At 39.1% G+C, this 17,215-nt stretch overlaps 1 long non-coding RNA gene across 1 annotated transcript in view; it reads right to left on the bottom strand.

The window, feature by feature from the left end:
- Nucleotides 1-17,215, bottom strand: part of LOC131574127 (uncharacterized) — a 260,595-nt gene that overhangs the window by 206,115 nt on the left and 37,265 nt on the right. The window contains exons 2-3 of the long non-coding RNA XR_009276385.1: nucleotides 11,924-12,087; nucleotides 11,504-11,565 (exon numbers count right to left, since the gene is read on the bottom strand). This is a non-coding gene — a long non-coding RNA (uncharacterized LOC131574127). The remainder of the gene's footprint in view (nucleotides 1-11,503; nucleotides 11,566-11,923; nucleotides 12,088-17,215) is intronic.

Here is a 17,215-nt window from a genome sequence, read left to right as displayed (position 1 = left end):
AATTCATTGCAAATTTAAAAGAATCAAACACAATTAAAACCTGCTTAGCTTAGCAGTAATGCAGAAGAATATAATTATTTCTCTCAGTGGTTAGATTACCTTCTCTGTTAAAACCTTTTCTTCTGGAAAACTTTAGCTGTCTAGAGAGCGTAAAGAACAGTAAATAAATATGTGGCAATAGTAATTTAGTTATTCATATTACTGGAAAAAATGCTTGTATTTATCTATTCAGCATACACAGTGCCATAAGATTGCCTTTTTGAATTTATTGAACTAAGCCAGGAAACAATTACCATCCAAAAATGCCAAATCCCTAGGTACACATACACCCAGCTAACTCATGTAGTGACTACAATCTGGAACATCCCTGTGCCATGCAGCCACAGGGGAACTCAGAGACGCTGTAAGGGGGCAAAACACAGCACTGTGTTCGTGACAGAAACACAGCACGTTCCATGCAGGAGGCAGCATCCAGAGGGTGCAAGGTTCCTCCAGCATCAGTCACTTTTGAGCCAGGCAGGTTCCATCCCTGGGGGGAGGGCAGCAGATGTGCTCCCATCTCCCACTGTCAGAGCCAAGGCAGGATGTATCCTGATCATTTGCACTCCAAGGCAGATCTTTCCATGAGCCACCAGCTGTCACAGCACCAGGAGCTTCTGCTGATGGAGGGCAACATGCAGCAAAGGGGTGTCAGGCCCAGGTTGCTCCCAAAGGAGGGCAGGCTTTTCCATCCGATGCTGTACAGACATATGCATGCATCAGCAGCCTTTGTAATGCCAGAAGAGTAACCCACCTCAGCTGAAGCACTGCAAAGAAGTCTCCATACTTCCAGTAAATTGGAGAATTAGATAAAACACCATGTTTTTAAAGCTGTGCAAAACTAGGACAGTTTCCCAGCTACTTTCCTTCATGCTTCTTGTACACTCATTTTTATATGAGGTTTCAGACTAAACTTTGAAGGCTTTTTCAAAGTCAGACCTATGGCTTTTTCCTGTGTCTATTTTTACCCAGATAAGCTTCCACTGAATTCAATTTTAACCCAGTAAACTTGATCAAGAAGAGCTTTGGGGGGACCTTAGCATGACTGAGAACAGGGGCTTCTGGCTTTCTCTTCTCCTCTGCTACTCCAGAATAACTGGCAGCAGCACCACAAGCCACTTTACCTCTTGTCACCTCACAGTAATAATCAATACAAACTAAAAAAGCAAACAGTACAGCTATTGTTTGAGAAAGAATCTGCAAAGATACCCATGGTCTATGGTCTGTGGAGATGACTCATTCCACAGCACAATCTAATTCCAAAACAATTACAGCAAAATCAAAATCCTCACACAAAGGAGAGACAAAACACAAAGTCTGGACCTCTGCTGAGCGCATGACTCTATAAAGCTGACATGACTGCTGAGATTGCATTGCCTTCTTACCATAAAGCACAACTGCCTATTTTCTTTAAAGTCTTCCATGGAGAATTAAATGGTAAAGAAAACAGACTACAGGGCAGTATGGTTCAAATGTGAGTGCTTGAGCACCAAATTTGCTACTGCAGTTTAATTCAAAAAGAGAATTAGCATTCTTTTCCTTCACTGTAATTTAAAATAAATTACCCACTGACCAAAACCAATAGATTATCATATTAATTGGTAACTTTTATGTTCATTATATTGTAAGAGAAAACCACAATTTCTCTAAATATGTTCATTACTCAGATAATTATCCAAAACAATTATGCAATACAATTACCCAGACAATTACTTAGGAGGGAAATTATCTCCAGATGCATCACAAGCTATTCTATGAAGTGCTCAGTATTTATCGTTTTAGTTGTATTGGCTATGATTGATCAAATGAGTCATACATTGTTCTGTCAATTCTCCATTGTGAGCAAATACTTCTAGAGCAAATATCCACTAATTCTAACTTCAGGTGGTGTAAATATCACACATGTGAGCTCACACTTCACATTCATACTCTGTGACAGAAAAAGTCTGAACTAACCAAAATCTAATCCAGGCAAAATGCCACTTGACTATGTCTTGCACTGTACTTGCCCTTAAAGCAATATTTTCTTCCTGTTAAAAGCAAACGAGACCAAGTTCTGTGAAACAACCAGATGAACAGTCAAACTTCTTCTCTTAATCTGACACTAGTCACTAATTTGGTAGCAAGATTATTTAAAAAATCAGTTTTCCATGTCAATGCAGAAAATTAAACGGTAACTATTGTGATCTCATACAGTACTGCAAATTCGCAATCATACAAAAAACTTCAGCTTTTATTTTTTATCTAAATTTATGGGCTTCTTGTTTTGAATTTAAGATAGATTATCTTTTAATTATTAGTGTTTCCTCAGGTTTGGAATGAACCTAAGAATTCAAAGCACAACGACAGCCAAAACAGTCAGATTTCGCCTGTGTTTGCCAGCAAAAAGAATGGAAAGGACAAACGAGGCCTCAGCATCTATTAACTCTGAGTAAAAAAGTTGTCAGATTAGCTGTCTTATAATTAAAGTTTCAGGACATGCTATGAAAGCCTTAGGAAAGCGTAGGGCTGAGTCAACAGATTCTTGAGCAAGTTCACCACCAACTCATTAGTATTTCTGCACCATTGCATTTCTAACATTTTTTGGAAGTTTCAAGGGTCATAATGCCAAGGCTCACTGAGGTTCAGTATGGTCTTTGAATCACCTTAAGCAGCAAGGTTTAAAAAGCCCACAAAGTACACCTCATTTTGCTGTTTTAAAACATTGCATATTAAGATATTCCAGTTCAATCATTACAAAGACTTGCCACGGCTTACCCTGATAGCACATTCTTCAAAAGATTCTTAGGCCTTATTTTCAGATGTTTTTGTCCTACTTGGACAGATTTGACAATACAGATAGGCAACTAAGCCCTAGGGCTAGGCATGAGTTTCACTTCTTAACAATATTTTATCTACAAAGAGCAGCATACGAAAAGACAAGTTGCTCTATGCTCTGCAGCTTCTATTGACTTTAAAATACGAACTCATACTTCCTCCTCTGCTTTCATAGAAGAATTTAATTGGTGCCAAAGTGAAAGATCCCAGCATGACCTGTCTCCACTCTAAGCCACTCCAGCTGTGATTGTGAGCAAATTTGTACATTCAGACACTGCTGCAAGAGAGACCTTCCTAATAAGCTGAGGTTTTGCACTGATGGAGGGAAAAAAGAAGTGCTTGGTTGGAAACAGGGAGAGCTGAGACTTGGCTTACCCCACCCTAGGAGTTAAACAAAGCTTTAAAGGCCTCAATAAGGGCCAAATGAAAACAGAATAAGGACTTGACTAGTTACTCCACACAGAAGAGCTAGTACAGGTAATAGTGCTAACAACTTGTGTAGGATGTTAAACTATAGTTTATTAAACTATATTGTGTAGGCATTAGGATTGCTGCTCCTCACACATTTTTCCACTTTTCTGACCAGAATCTCACTAAGGATGAGACTCCTTTGCAGTTTCTAGGTTTTTCACTGCACTGTGAGCATGTCTGAGTTAGTTTTAAACTACATGCTGATGCTGCTTATAATGAAAAGTGAGTGACTCAGCCTCAGCATAACATGTTCACTACCCACCAGTACAAGGTGGACATGCTTTATCATAGAATGGTTTGGGTTGAAAGGCACCTTAATCACCTAATTCCAATCCCCCTGCCATGGACAGGGACACCTTCCACTAGACCAGGTTTCTCAGAACCCCATCCAAACTGGCCTTGAACACTGCAAGGGATAGGGCCCTTCTATGGGCAACTTGTTCCTGTGCCTCAGCACACTCACAGTAAAGAATTTCTTCCTAATTTCTAATCCAAACCCTCTTTCAGTTTAATACCATTGCCCTTTGTCCCTGGAGCCTTCTCTTCTCTAGACAGATCAACCCCAGCTCTCAGTCATTATGAACTGCACTGCTACTGAATGGGGGCATCCCCTGCTTTCACACACTGCCCCCTTTCCTCGGAGCGTTATGAAGGGGATGGCCTGATAAAAATACACTACACACATCATTGATATGGCAATATCCACAGCAATACACGTGTGGCAACCTGTTCTTCTCTCTAATTTTATCTTTACAAAGCTTAATCCTTGCACATTAAAAGGAGAATTTAACCACAAAGAAATTTAAGCAGTAGTTTGTCTGAGTGTGTTGAGCTAGATATTAGAAAAAGAGGTTTTTGACTGTTCTTCAGTACTGTCAATGGGGAATCATAGCATGTAGGTAAAGAGCAACAGAGTGAAGAAATTATTGGAAAGATAATGCCAGTCCTTTAAAACAGTGCTTCAGATGGGGCTTAATGTGAGCACAGGCTAAATGGTCTCAGTGTCCCAATAGTCTTCTAAGGAAAAACTGAAGCCCACTGAAAATAGTCAGGTTCTAGAAGAATTTTCCCAACCTCAGGTGCTTTTCTATTTATCTTTAAGGTATCACAGACCTATAAAAAAGATATCACACACACATCTGGACTGAATAATGATATCGCCCAATTAAATGTATTATTTTTAACTTAGGAAAATAATGACCAAGAGAAATACAAAAGCAATAGAAACATCTTTAAAATTCTGTGTCTTCATAACTAAAACATAAAACCACTTGATTTTTCATAACTTCAGCTTGAAACAACTGAGTATCACCTCCACACACTGAGAGGAGTGCTTTCTGCATACAGTAAAGCTAGAAAGGACAGACGAAGCCAAAGGTCAAAGGCAGAGCTGGCACATGGGTATTATTCTTTTCTTGCTTTTTTTGTGCAGCTGAATTTGTCCATATCTTGAGTTTGTCACATTCACTCCTTTCCATCTCAGTCATAAGCAGAGGACCTCAAAAAGCTCCTCTTCCAGTTTTGATACTGGAGGGATGGATAAACCAAAACTTTTAGTCTTCAGTAGAGGTCCTTCCCCCAGACAGTTTGTCTGAAAGAAGGTTCAGCCTGGCATACTGGGAAGGAGTTCATTGTTAAGAAAGAAACAAAGTCTGACTGAGCTGCTATGCTATAAGAGAAGTAAGAGAAAATAATCTGCAGGACAAGTTCAGGACAACATCACTCAAATACAAAAAATAGACAGAAGATTTAATGTCCTTTGGGATACCATTATGGCTGAAATGTGTGATCCAATGAGGCATTTATTTGCCACTGACTGTAATGGGACTATGATTTAATTGTTTTTGTGTTCTCCCAAAGTGTGGAGGACTCAATTTTTGAAACTTCAGGCACAAATTGGGAAAGAATGAGAGAAAGAAACTAGTCATAAATCAGAAAATGTAAACAGTATTTACAAAATAAGTATTTCTTTAACAGGATTTTTTTGAACAGAGAAATAGCCATGTATATTAAAGTCAATCAGACTATTTTTTTTGGTAAGTCTAAAATGTTTTGCAGAAAAGCATTTATTTCAATGACATTTTAAAGAGGGTCCATGCCAATTTCAAAAGGAAAACATGGAAGAGAAAAAGCAATCAAAATACTTCCTTTCCCGGTTTGAAAACTGACATTTTGATTCAAACATTTTCACCTAACAGAATTATAACGCTGTGACTTTGTGCCAGTTTGGAACAAAAATAGATATATAACCTTCAAAAAATCATCATAAAATCAATCCTTTTCCTTTGACCTGCTGTCTAATTGTCTGGAATTATATCATATAGCTTAAGAAGCTGCCAAGAAATGTCCAAATTCAAAGACATTACAAAAGTAAGCAGAAAATAAGCTATATTTTTCTAATGTAACCTCACTGATTTAGTAAAAACCTTGGCTTGATGGCCTCTTTAAATTGTTCTTTTCCTCTATATGTGAAGTTATAAATCCCTTCTTGCTACTAGATGTTTTTGTATCTCTAGTGATCTCAGATCCAACTGCCTCACTTTTTATTAGCAAAAAGAAAAAAGAGTTATTTGCCATACCTCCAAAATCTGAAAACATTTTCAGTTCTTATCTGTAATTCTGTAGTTGAGAATTGTGGCTGCTGTTGGATGGGCTTTAACTGGAGGCTCACTTTTGCTTTCAAAAATAGGCATTAATGGCAAGACGGGCACAGATGAGGCAAACCCCTCTCTTCCTGGCAGCCTGAATACGTGATGTTGGCAGGTAGGAAATCAATGCTTCTCTGGTCTGGAAACCAATAACACAAAATTTAGGATGGGCCAGAGTTTTTTTTCAGTGTCTCTACACAACCAAACCTCACCTTAGGGACTCCCGGAGTCCATTTCCAGAGCCAGATCTTTACTCTGCACTGCTGTGCTACCCCTGCCTGGACGTGTAGAAATCCAGTGGAGGCAACACCTGGATCAACTCGGAAAGGTGAGGTGAAAGCAGCTAATTAGGAGCCTGTCACTAGAGGGCAATGCAGCACTTTAGCTGTCCCATTGCTGCCACCCGGAGTGTCCGGCCGAGCTCCCCAGAGCCGCGGGCAGCTCCTCGGGCCGGCCGCAGGACACGGGGCCATCAGCGCCACCCAGCCACGGATCCGCTCCGGGAGGAAAGCACACAACCTCACCCCATTCTAGAGGAAGACACTGCTTCAACAGAACCCATCTGATTCTGAGGTGTGTGGATTTTGCAAAAAAAATGTTTGGTGTGCAGTTGGCAGGCCATTAATTAGGTCAGGGGATATCTGCAGGTAACGGGACCTCCTGGCAAGGTGATATTGTAGGAGACAAGAGTAGAAGAGAGGCAAGAGCTTGAGGAAAAATTGAGTCTTCATATAAGCAAGCAAGAATCCCATTTAAGACCAAGAATCACAGCAGTTGTTAGGCATCCAAAACACGTCTATTCACAATCAGATTTGTGCAGAGAAAGAGAGAGAGCAAACAATGAAGTTTTGAATGGGAGAATCCAGAGGATACATCAAATTTTGAACCCAGTGTTGAGGTGAAATAAGTTTGGTGCCACTGTTACATTATGAGAGTTTGGTCTAAGATTCTCAGTATTTAAAGAAGATGCTTATTGTCACAGAAATGGAAAAAAAAAATATTTTTAATGCAGATTAAAATTCTCTACCCAGTTATAAATCAAAAATTAACAACTTTATCTAGGTCAGGGCATTGAAGCTACATTAAAGTTTCATCCTCGTTCACTAAATTTTAATTTTAATGTGGCACATCTGACAAGTCTTGTAGGACTACTTAGAATCCATTGACATCCTTCTGTCACTGGTATCAAAGCCTCATCTTTGAAACTCTTGTTTCCAGATACCTAGCTGTCAGTGGATTATTTTGTCTCTGCAATGGTGTCACAATTGATGCCTGTGCAGGCATTCACATGCATGTCCCACATATGTCAGCTAAAGCTCACACACCACAGAAATAAACAGCTTTACCTCTAGAAACACAGATTTCTACGTAAACACTTAAAGGGGAAGCTATAAAGAAGCTATAAATCTTTTTTTCTTTTTTTTTATCTCTTCCAGCCTTTTTAGTTACTGTAACTGGTTGCCTGTAAATTAAAACTCTACAACTCTACAGTTTAATTTGCAAACAATATTTAATTACAGGAATGGCTATGAGAAGAAAAAAAAAATAATTTCCATATCCCTGCCATCATTTTTATGACTATGGCAGAAACGTTGATGCACTATTTGAGAAAACTGTCTGTGGACCTGGAAGACATCTAATTCTGGAGTAGAAACAGTACAACATGATTTATCTAGTCAGTCAATCTAGAATTATGGCAGAAATTTAATGTTTCAGCTATTGTGGCCTTTAGCATCTGAGCAATTACCAGGCTTAAATACAGGCCTCTTACAGAATAATAGTTATGACACTTTCATGGAATGTCAAAGTACATTCACAGATCCTTCCCTGGCCAAAAATTTAGTGCCAATATTTCAAAAACACAAATGGTGAAATGTATATCTATAAAGTAAGTGTAAATGGATTCATATCAACTTCTTGGAAATTAATTTGACCAGGGAAAGAATCCCCAAACTTTTCTTCTGTTTGTATTCCCAAGCATCTGCCAAGGTTTGTCCTCAGACCTGCTGGTGGCATGGCTGTAACTCAATGGAGGAAATACCCTGTAAGTCAGGGCAGGTGGCTAATCCTGGGCCTGTGTGCAAGAGAGAGGGGAAAGATGTAGGACAGAAAGAGACATTCCTAACACATGGAAAATGACAACACATGGCAGAATTACAAAGAGGTTTTCTTTTCATTTGCAGTTGTGTCCCATAGCACATTCCTACTGCTGCTGTCTTGCTTACAGGTCCCCCCTAACACACTCAGAGGAAATACCACTGCCCTTGTTTCACAGGATGGAAGGTGGTGCACCTCCAGGAACTCACCAAAGTATTACATCACCCCGCACTTCTCATCAGTCCTGAAACTTTTTCCTACTGGAGAACTTTTCAGTCTACTTCTTCCTTCTGTGATTCTGCACATAGACCAGCTTGCAGGCACCAGAGGCCTCTAACAAACATGGGGCTGGGATCAAGGAAAGGAAGGACTAAACATATTCAGTAATATATGTTGTATCTAATTAACATAAGTTGGCAGTGCTCTCACTGTATCTTTGACTTTCAACACAGCATGCACTCCATTCTGTCCCAAGCTGTCCACATCACTATGCACCAATCTTTTAACCTGAATTTACAATGTTAAATGTCTTGCCTGTCTCACAGTCACTTGAAGCTTCTCGCACTGTTTCCTCACTTCTCTCCTTCAGAATCACTGCCTCACGTGAGGAAATAATGTTTCACTTGCTTTCTCGTGTAAGAATAAATATGTGAAGATAAAACTCCAAGAATGCCAAGAAAGGTTTCTGCCCATTAGAAATACTGGCCTAGTTCTAGCTAGTCTGGTCTGGTCTTCAGGTGGGAAGACTAAATAATGTACCTCACAGCTATAAGGCACTGGTAATTTTCCTTAAGGGAAAAATATTTTATTTATATGTTCTTGGTATAGAAAATTGACCTTCTAGTTCAAAGCTGAAGTTCTACTCATGAACCCAGCTACAACTAAGTCCCAAGTATTTGTTCTTCTTGACATGTTAGGATTACAGTTATTGAACTTCAGCTTTGCTTTTAATTGAATGCTGATGCATAATCTCACCACTTATTAGCCTTACTTCTCTTTCCTGCTGCAGATCCTTGAGTGTTCCAAGCACCATCCCTCCTTAAAAATAAAGCTCCTGCTTGTTTGCTTTTTCTTTTCCTTAGCCAGATTTCAAATTGCATTTTCCCGAACACCACAGCTATTTATCCAGGGGAAGGACTAAAGGACAGATTCCTTCTGACATTCTCAGCATGCTGCTGTGAAGACTTCTAGCTTCAAGGGCCATAATAATGGAAGATGAAAGCTTTTTAACAGTTCACCTTCTTGAATTTTCTATTTTGAACACAAAGTTCAAAACAGATTCAAAATTCATATTCTGCTCCTCAGGAACTGACATAAATTAAAACAAAGTAAGTGCATCAGGACAACTGAACACACATTTTTGAATTTACATATAGCAGAGAAAAGAAATACTTTTTTTTCCAAAGGAGAAAAAAAAAAGTAAATAAAAAGGCCTTTTTATGGAGGCTAATTTCAAGGATATTTGAGTATCCATTCTCCATTATTTGTGTCTGGATTAATATCTTCCGGCACACAGATCAGCCTGTTCTGCAACTTGGATTCATTAAATTACTTTATACATAATTCAAGATGGAAGTAAATTCTTTTCTTCTTACTTGCACCCTCCCTCTTTACACCTGCAGTCAGTCATACGACTACATTTTGACAGAGTGGCTCAGTGACTGTTACTCCTTCTGACAGTAGCAAAGCAAGAAGCATTTTTTAAGCACGGTCATTTATGTGGCTACGGGCAGGGGTGAATTCCATTTTCTATCAGTAAAACATATGTGGGCTGCAAGGAGTACACTGAGCATTGGTAGCACGGAGTCCCTGAAGCCATGAAACCATCCAAAGCACTCAGAACAGCTCAGGCACTTTGTACCACTGACCTGCATTCACCACCAATCCCTGCCCATACAAATACGCTGTTTATACTCCCCTAAGAACCTGTATCAGTTGATGCTTGTCACTGCATAACATTCTCAAACACCAAGGATATCTTCTAATTCCAAACAGGTAAGGACCTCAGATGTTACAGCAAGGAAGCACTTTGATTAATTTTGACCAATCTATGCAAAAAAATTGGAGAGCTACCACTTTCTTTTAGACATCAGATTCGGCACTTTGCACCAAGGAAAATCCCCCACTGAGTTTCTAATTGCCTAGGAGAGGAGAAGTAAAAAAGGAACTCAAATAGTTTAAAACTTTGCTGATCTGTCATCACATTAACAATTTTCCAACTTTAACACGGCCCTGAATAGAACATAGGCCTAAAAGCAAAAATAAAATGCAAAAACTCCCCAAACGCCTTCATCTTCACATTAAGGTGGAATTTTGCAATGAATGAATAACCTCTTTCACTTTTAATTTAGACCTACCCATCAACATGGCTGTTATTATTCACAGCAGCAAAGTCCTTGCCACACTACAGCAGAAATAATAGCTGCATCTCTAGGTTCTGTTTTCCCCAAGAATCCACAATGTTATTTAAATAAGTCTAGTATGCCATAGGTACAGCAGACAAGGCCACTTCTAATGAAGGGCTATTTTTTTTTTCTGTCCCATCTTTATATAACATGACTGGAATTTGGTTGTGAAAGAAAGGATCATTAATAGAATGCCATGTCTCCCCTGCATGCAAGGGGAGAGACATGACATCCTTGGACATTTTCAATAGTCATGCTGACATCTATATTCTACCAAGAACCACTATGTCATTTACTAAACAGCACAGGCAAGACAGTATCCTTGATGCTTCCATAATACATGAAGCAGTGTTTTCCTGAGAGAAGCTAAGCAAGAAATAAATCTACTCCAAGTAAGTCATGAGCTGTGGAAAAGCCATCATCTTCTTCATGTATGCCTCTCCAAGACTGAACAGGTTCGAATGCCACTGCCTGTCTCATGACTGGGACTCTGATCCCGCTGCCACAGAAGACCATTGGGTCTTCTCTCCTGCATGGCAGGGAAGTAAACTCTAGCACTGGGTAAAGCTTTCCCCAATCTAACTCCACAGTTCAGTCTTTCAAAGTGATGTTAGTGAGATGCCCAGACCATGTGCTGTTATGATAAGCACAGGGTGTTCATGTCCCCAGGGCCCACCCGACTGCTCCCGCCACACTCTCCATGGGGATATTTTAATTCAGGATCCAGAGGAGGTTCCTCTGCAGAGCTATCTGAAACAAAGTTGTATGTGTGCTTTCCAGGTTACTTTTTGAAAAAATAATGCAGATATCTGCAGTCTTATTATTCACACATAAAACAGTACAGAAAAATTAATTATGAGTGATACAAGTGGCTAAGTTACTGTACTTAGAATCTTCACCCGATTGTTGACAGCCTCCAAGTGTACTCAGATTTCTTTAGGTGAAGCTCTGTAGTATATTCAGTATTTCTACCAAAAAGATAATTTGTGATGTATCAACAAATGCAACTCTCAACATATAGCCTACCTTTCAAGAGAGTTGACAGCCAGTTGTGATGGAAGGCAGAGGCATCTTATTGTAATTCAGATCTGCTGAAAACCAAACAGAAAATTAAGGAATGAACTGAAAAAGGACCTTGATGTGAAAATCTCTGTTTAACCACCTCAAAAATAACTGTTTCTCTGGTTTCAGACATATTTTTTTATGTCAGACTTATTCTTTCAGGCTTATATTTTCCCAGTCTTTGGAGTTCATCTTAAAGCCACCATTTAGAGTTTTTGTATTCAGGGGTAAGTGATCACTAATCAAAGAGGAAGATGAGAAATGTCACATAACTCAGGGAAAGGATCTCTATAGGAGAGGCACTTTTGGAACCAACCAGGACTTGCAAGGAGAGGCTAAAATAAAAATAGGATGGACAGGCTTTTATTGGTACAGATGTTTTACCTTTTCACTGTTTGTTTGTGAAGAGATACAAAATACACCAGGTCCTGAAGAAAAGGCTATCTTGAAGTGTGTAATGAGCACTGCCAGGAAGCAAGAAGTTTCTTCTAGGGAACACCTTAAAGTTGCAACCCACTGAACCAGGAGAGCCTCTGCTGCCAGGTGCACTGTAGAGGAGAAAGAACTGAAACACATCATCTAAGAGGTATGGCACCTGGAAGACTCTGAAGCTCTTTGCTCCCAACTTGCTGAGATAACCTTGCTGAGAAAACACAAAGGCCCTTTAGACTGCCTTTCATGGTTTATGTGCAGGTACTCTACATAGCCAAAACAAAGAACACATTCTGAATACTTACCAACCTCAAATAATGTTCAAAATAATAGACACACCCCTAAATTCTACTGAAGTTAATATAATTTTTCAGTTTGAATTTTGAATGTTGTGAACTTTTATGATTGCTGAACTCAGAGTTTCATAGTGACCCAGTTAGGTATTCCATGTAGAAAATATTTCAGCCTGAAGTGCTGTAAAGATGGGGTCTTCTTTGAGCAATATTCTGTTTTAAAATAAAAATCCATGCTCAAAAGTCCATAATATTACAAGGAATCCAAGCCTAAAAATCTTTTTAAAATCAAGCATGTGTTTAAAATTGTGCAACTTATATCAGAGTTAGGGATTAAAAAATAAACTACTTGTTCAACAAAAAGTAGGTTTATGTCACAGCTGGAACACAATAGACAACTTGTAGTTTATTCAGAGCAATCACAAGTGATTTTTGTCCAGGAATAATTTGTTTCTATCAGTATAACTATGTTATGCATCACTTACATGTGTGTGTAACAGCAGTTCCCAAACTGCGATCATTTTACTCATTTCTACTACGGTGCACAGATAAGTGATTAGCTCCTCATTTCTCTGATTACAGTAGGTAGCAAGAAAAGAGGTGTGAACAGTATGTTGCTAATGAAAAAAATGTGGGTGCCAAGAATGAATTGCAATAATTGTAATATTTGATATTAAGAAGATGAGAGAAAGAAATTACTGACATGCTTTCTCAGCTGCTCACTCAGTCACCATACTGATAGGTAAGCTGCTTGAGACTTATGTATGAGAGACTTAATACAGCTAATAATAAATTATAATAAAGTCTGAACAAGGATATATGAAAATGACTGTGTCCACATGACATTTCATACTGCAGGAGGAAAGGCTGAGTCAGCAGGAGGCTGGAGAGCTGTAGTTATGAAATGAAAATGAGCTTTTCAACTCGAGGAACATCAGAGAGCTGGAGTTCTAACTCCCAGAGAAAGCCAGCAGGCAGAGCACATAACCCACATGGCCCTATACAAAGTGATAAAGTAAGAAAAATGCAAGCCCTCCACTGGTGCCACGCCTGGACTGGAATGGTGTGCAGAAAACATATTTATTGCAGCTTTGTGCCACATTATCTCCAGGCCTTCAAGCCTCTTCTGCAGGGTAGGATAGTTAGCTTTCCTATTAAACATGGCAGGATACAGCTAGAAGCTGAAGCAGAAGAGATTTGGTTTAATGAAACCTCCCTGGGTCTTACACTTCAGTGGCGTATTAAGACCTAAAAGCATTTTAACCAAAACCTTGGACTCTTCTGTAGAATTAAAAATACAGACCTTGTGTTCCAGCTCAGCAAATGAATGATGCAGCAGTCTATCACTGTTGAGAAATACTTTTTTCCAGGTGTTTGAATACAACCCTTGGGCTGACTAATTCTCTACCTCAGTCTGAAAATCTCCACTGGTATTTTAACTGGGGACAGGATTGCTTTTGAAGAGACTCTCCTGAGCAGTCCCCATTACGTCATTTTGCTTTTCGCTGCAGGGCAATCTCAAAGCACAGAGACTGTGTTCACTGGGATGAAACTAAACTGGGGTGCCCTGAGTGTGCTCCACTGCTCATGGACACTCATTCAGCAGGGTGGAAGTGCATCTTTAAGAGGCTGTTAGTGTGGATGTTGAGTTCTGTGCATTCTCTGCTCACCTCTGCAGGATCATCCCCCCTGCGAATACAGACACACAGCTGTATATATACATATACATACATACACCACTACTGCCAGCATGTACACCCCAACCAGGAAGTCAGGAAAACAAAATTCTGAGATAGGAATTATCCCTTTAACTGAAGTGAACATTTGAAACAAACAGGTATTTGCAAAGCTACCAATCTAAACCCCTTTGTACAGCTTTACAGGGACAGGGAATATAAGAGTAATCAAGGGTGTTTAGACAGACTAGACAAGCATATTATGCCTATGAAATGCTCCTCATCATCAAATGCTCCTCAAGCACTACTCCTTGCATACGAGGCATGTAATTCTTGTCATGTTGTCTGTAGCATCTTAACAGAGCTTATAGTTTCAGGAGGGATGTGGGCTGAAGATTAATTAATTTCATATGCATTCAGATATTTTCATATTTTCATTTTTTCCCATATGGAAGAGATGAAAAGACATGCAACTTTGAAGGAAAAACCTTTCCATTTTAAACATTCTTCCCTAAAATTAAGTATTTTCTCTGGAATGGAGTATTAGTCTTCCTTAAAAGAAGATTTGAATAATGAATAATAAATAAAAAAAAAAATTTATTTCTTTAATAATGAAATGTTGGAGCATTGTGTAAATTTCTTTCCTTTGTTGCTGTTGTTGTTGTTGTTTCTTGATTTTCCATTTCAGTGAAAAACTGTTTGATACTTGGAACCAACAAAAAGGCATGCATCTGTTGAATAATGCTAATTCATATTCAAGCTGTGCTACCTAATTACAATGCATTTTTCATGGCACCATCACAGATTACCATGGATGATTCTTGGTCAGTCACGACTTACTTAATTAGCAGGAACTTAACTATTATATTTTTTGACTTTTCATGGATTGAATAGGGTATGCCTTCCAGCTCTCATGATCAAACATACTCCCCCCCCAAAGTATGGGATTAAAGCCATTACATTGATCAAATCACAAGCAGGCATCTTTTTGCTTTGCTCCACAAATGTAGAAATGAAAGCAACATTCACAAACCGAAAGCACTACAGTGAATAAAAAACTGACTCAGTCCTGGAAAAGCAAAACACAATGTATCTGAAGAATTTCACCCTAAAAAGCTTCCCTCTTGAATAATTTTAAAAGTATTTTTAGGTATTAGTGTAGGTGTTGGGGAAAAGCCCACATTGCTTCAAAGACTGCCTTTTGTTTAAAACACCATTTCAAGAGATGATGTTATGCAATTAGAAAGAAGAAAGGAAAAGAGTCTAAAACCCAGTTATAGTAATAGAATTTCACACAGTCTGTAGAAGGTTCTGTCTTAGAAAGCTTTAGAAATATTCAGGTATATAGTTAAGTAGATCATTGAGATATATGTTCATATTAGACAAAAATATCAATATAAATCTTTCTTTCCAAACAGGTTTAGACCAAATTATTCTCTTTACAAGTCTCAATCCATATGCCTATATGAGTGTCTTAAATACCAAGTCCTAAAATACAGGAATCTTAAATGGGTGGTTTTGCTACCTGCCTTAGATTAGCTATAGTCCTTTGTGTCAAACAGTGGCCACTGAATCAAAGAAAAATTCCATTTGTGTCTAGGAAAGAGGCTGAGCTGGTACTGGAAGGATACTCTCTACCAAAGAGGAATAATACAGCAAAGAAAACCCAACATTTTTTCCATGAACCTTAAAGATAGAGACAGCTTCTGAGGGAGAAAAGACAATTTATTTTCAGCACTGCTTGCCCTTAGTCCTCTGCTTAGGTCTGCCAAAAAACTTATACATACCAGGTTGCATCTTTCCAAAGGACTTTCCAAAACAGTATCTTTTTTCTGAGGACAGCCACTAGCAGATACTGGATGGGAGTGGAAGGAGAGAGAAGGCACACAATCATCCTTTGTTCTCATATGCCCTCCTACTTCTGGGAGTTTGGGGCCCACCCAGTGAGGAGGTTACAGCCACAACATGGGGCTTAATATGCTGCCAGCCATCTTCTTCCCATTAATCCCCTGGACTGCTTTTAACCATTATATTTTGTACACTGACAAACCCAGGCTTCAGTTTCTGGATGAGTTCTTGGTGTGGTTTAAACAGCTGTCACAAGGTGTCCCTTATCTCCAGACATGTGAGAAGCAGTTAAGGGAGAAAGGGGAAGAGGGAGGACAGGGTTGAAGGAGATCAAATCTCTGTCTCAACAGACTTCAGTTCATGGAGGCTTTCTGATCATATTGGAAATTTGTCCACTCTTCTCTGAGTGTACTTACCTGGATACCATCACCTATGTTATTTAAAAGTGTATGTAAAACAAGACTGTAAATTGTTGTCCTGGCTTCCAGCTGGAGCCTCTATTGCAATATATTAAAACATGACCTTTATCCCTCAGGAAGGCATGACTTTGCAAAATTTTTGCTTTTTGTAGCATAGGTCTGTTAAGAAAAGAAAATCACACAACTAAACTAGAGATTATTGGGAAAAGACAGTCCACTGGGAGCTTGGGGCTACTCACTAAACATGGCAAACAGGCTACAAGTCAGATTTATTCCAGTGGAGCCTGCATAACCTGGTGTCAGCAGCCAAATGGAAGATTTAATGTCTTCTCATGTATCCAGTGGAGAAATCTTCACACTATACCCCAGATATTCCTAAGAAGGAGGGCTTTTAGGACAGCAGAACCTTAACAATGAGAAAAATAAGGCTTTTGAATTTTACTCTTTTATTTTCTTAAAATCTGGCTGAAGAGAGTCAATGCCTGTTTTATAGTTCCATTCTTCTGCAGCTCAGTAGAGGTAACAGAAATGACAGGGTGGCAGGCAGGCAGGTAGGCTGGCCACATTAGTTCACATTCTAAACAAATAGCAAAGGCCATTCCTTTCAGCAATTTATGCACTGACAGGACACGCCAGCAGCTGGCACATCTCTACTGAAGTCCGGAGTGCCATCTCTAAAGATACTTTACCATTAAGGATACAAAGATCCAAAGCTCAAAATTAAAGATTAAAATACTTTAGGTAATAACAGGAACATACATATTTAAATTTAGTTCCAAATGCAGCGGGGTAATTATTTACCTATGAAGTCCTAAGGTCAGATCTTTTTATTCTTTTGCTAGGAATACTAGGAGTTGTGGGAACATGTCCAAGTATTTTAATGTTAATGGCTTGCCATATCTATTCACCTGCCAGGTGATGCACCATATTTAGCAATTCCTGTCAGCTCCATGACGACATTTGTCACTGGATTGCCATTTTTGCCTATTCCTGAATACCCTGCAGCTG

Source organism: Poecile atricapillus, chromosome 1 (genome assembly GCF_030490865.1).
Source record: "Poecile atricapillus isolate bPoeAtr1 chromosome 1, bPoeAtr1.hap1, whole genome shotgun sequence".
Taxonomy (NCBI): domain Eukaryota; kingdom Metazoa; phylum Chordata; class Aves; order Passeriformes; family Paridae; genus Poecile; species Poecile atricapillus.
This window is presented reverse-complemented; position numbering and strand designations above follow the sequence as displayed.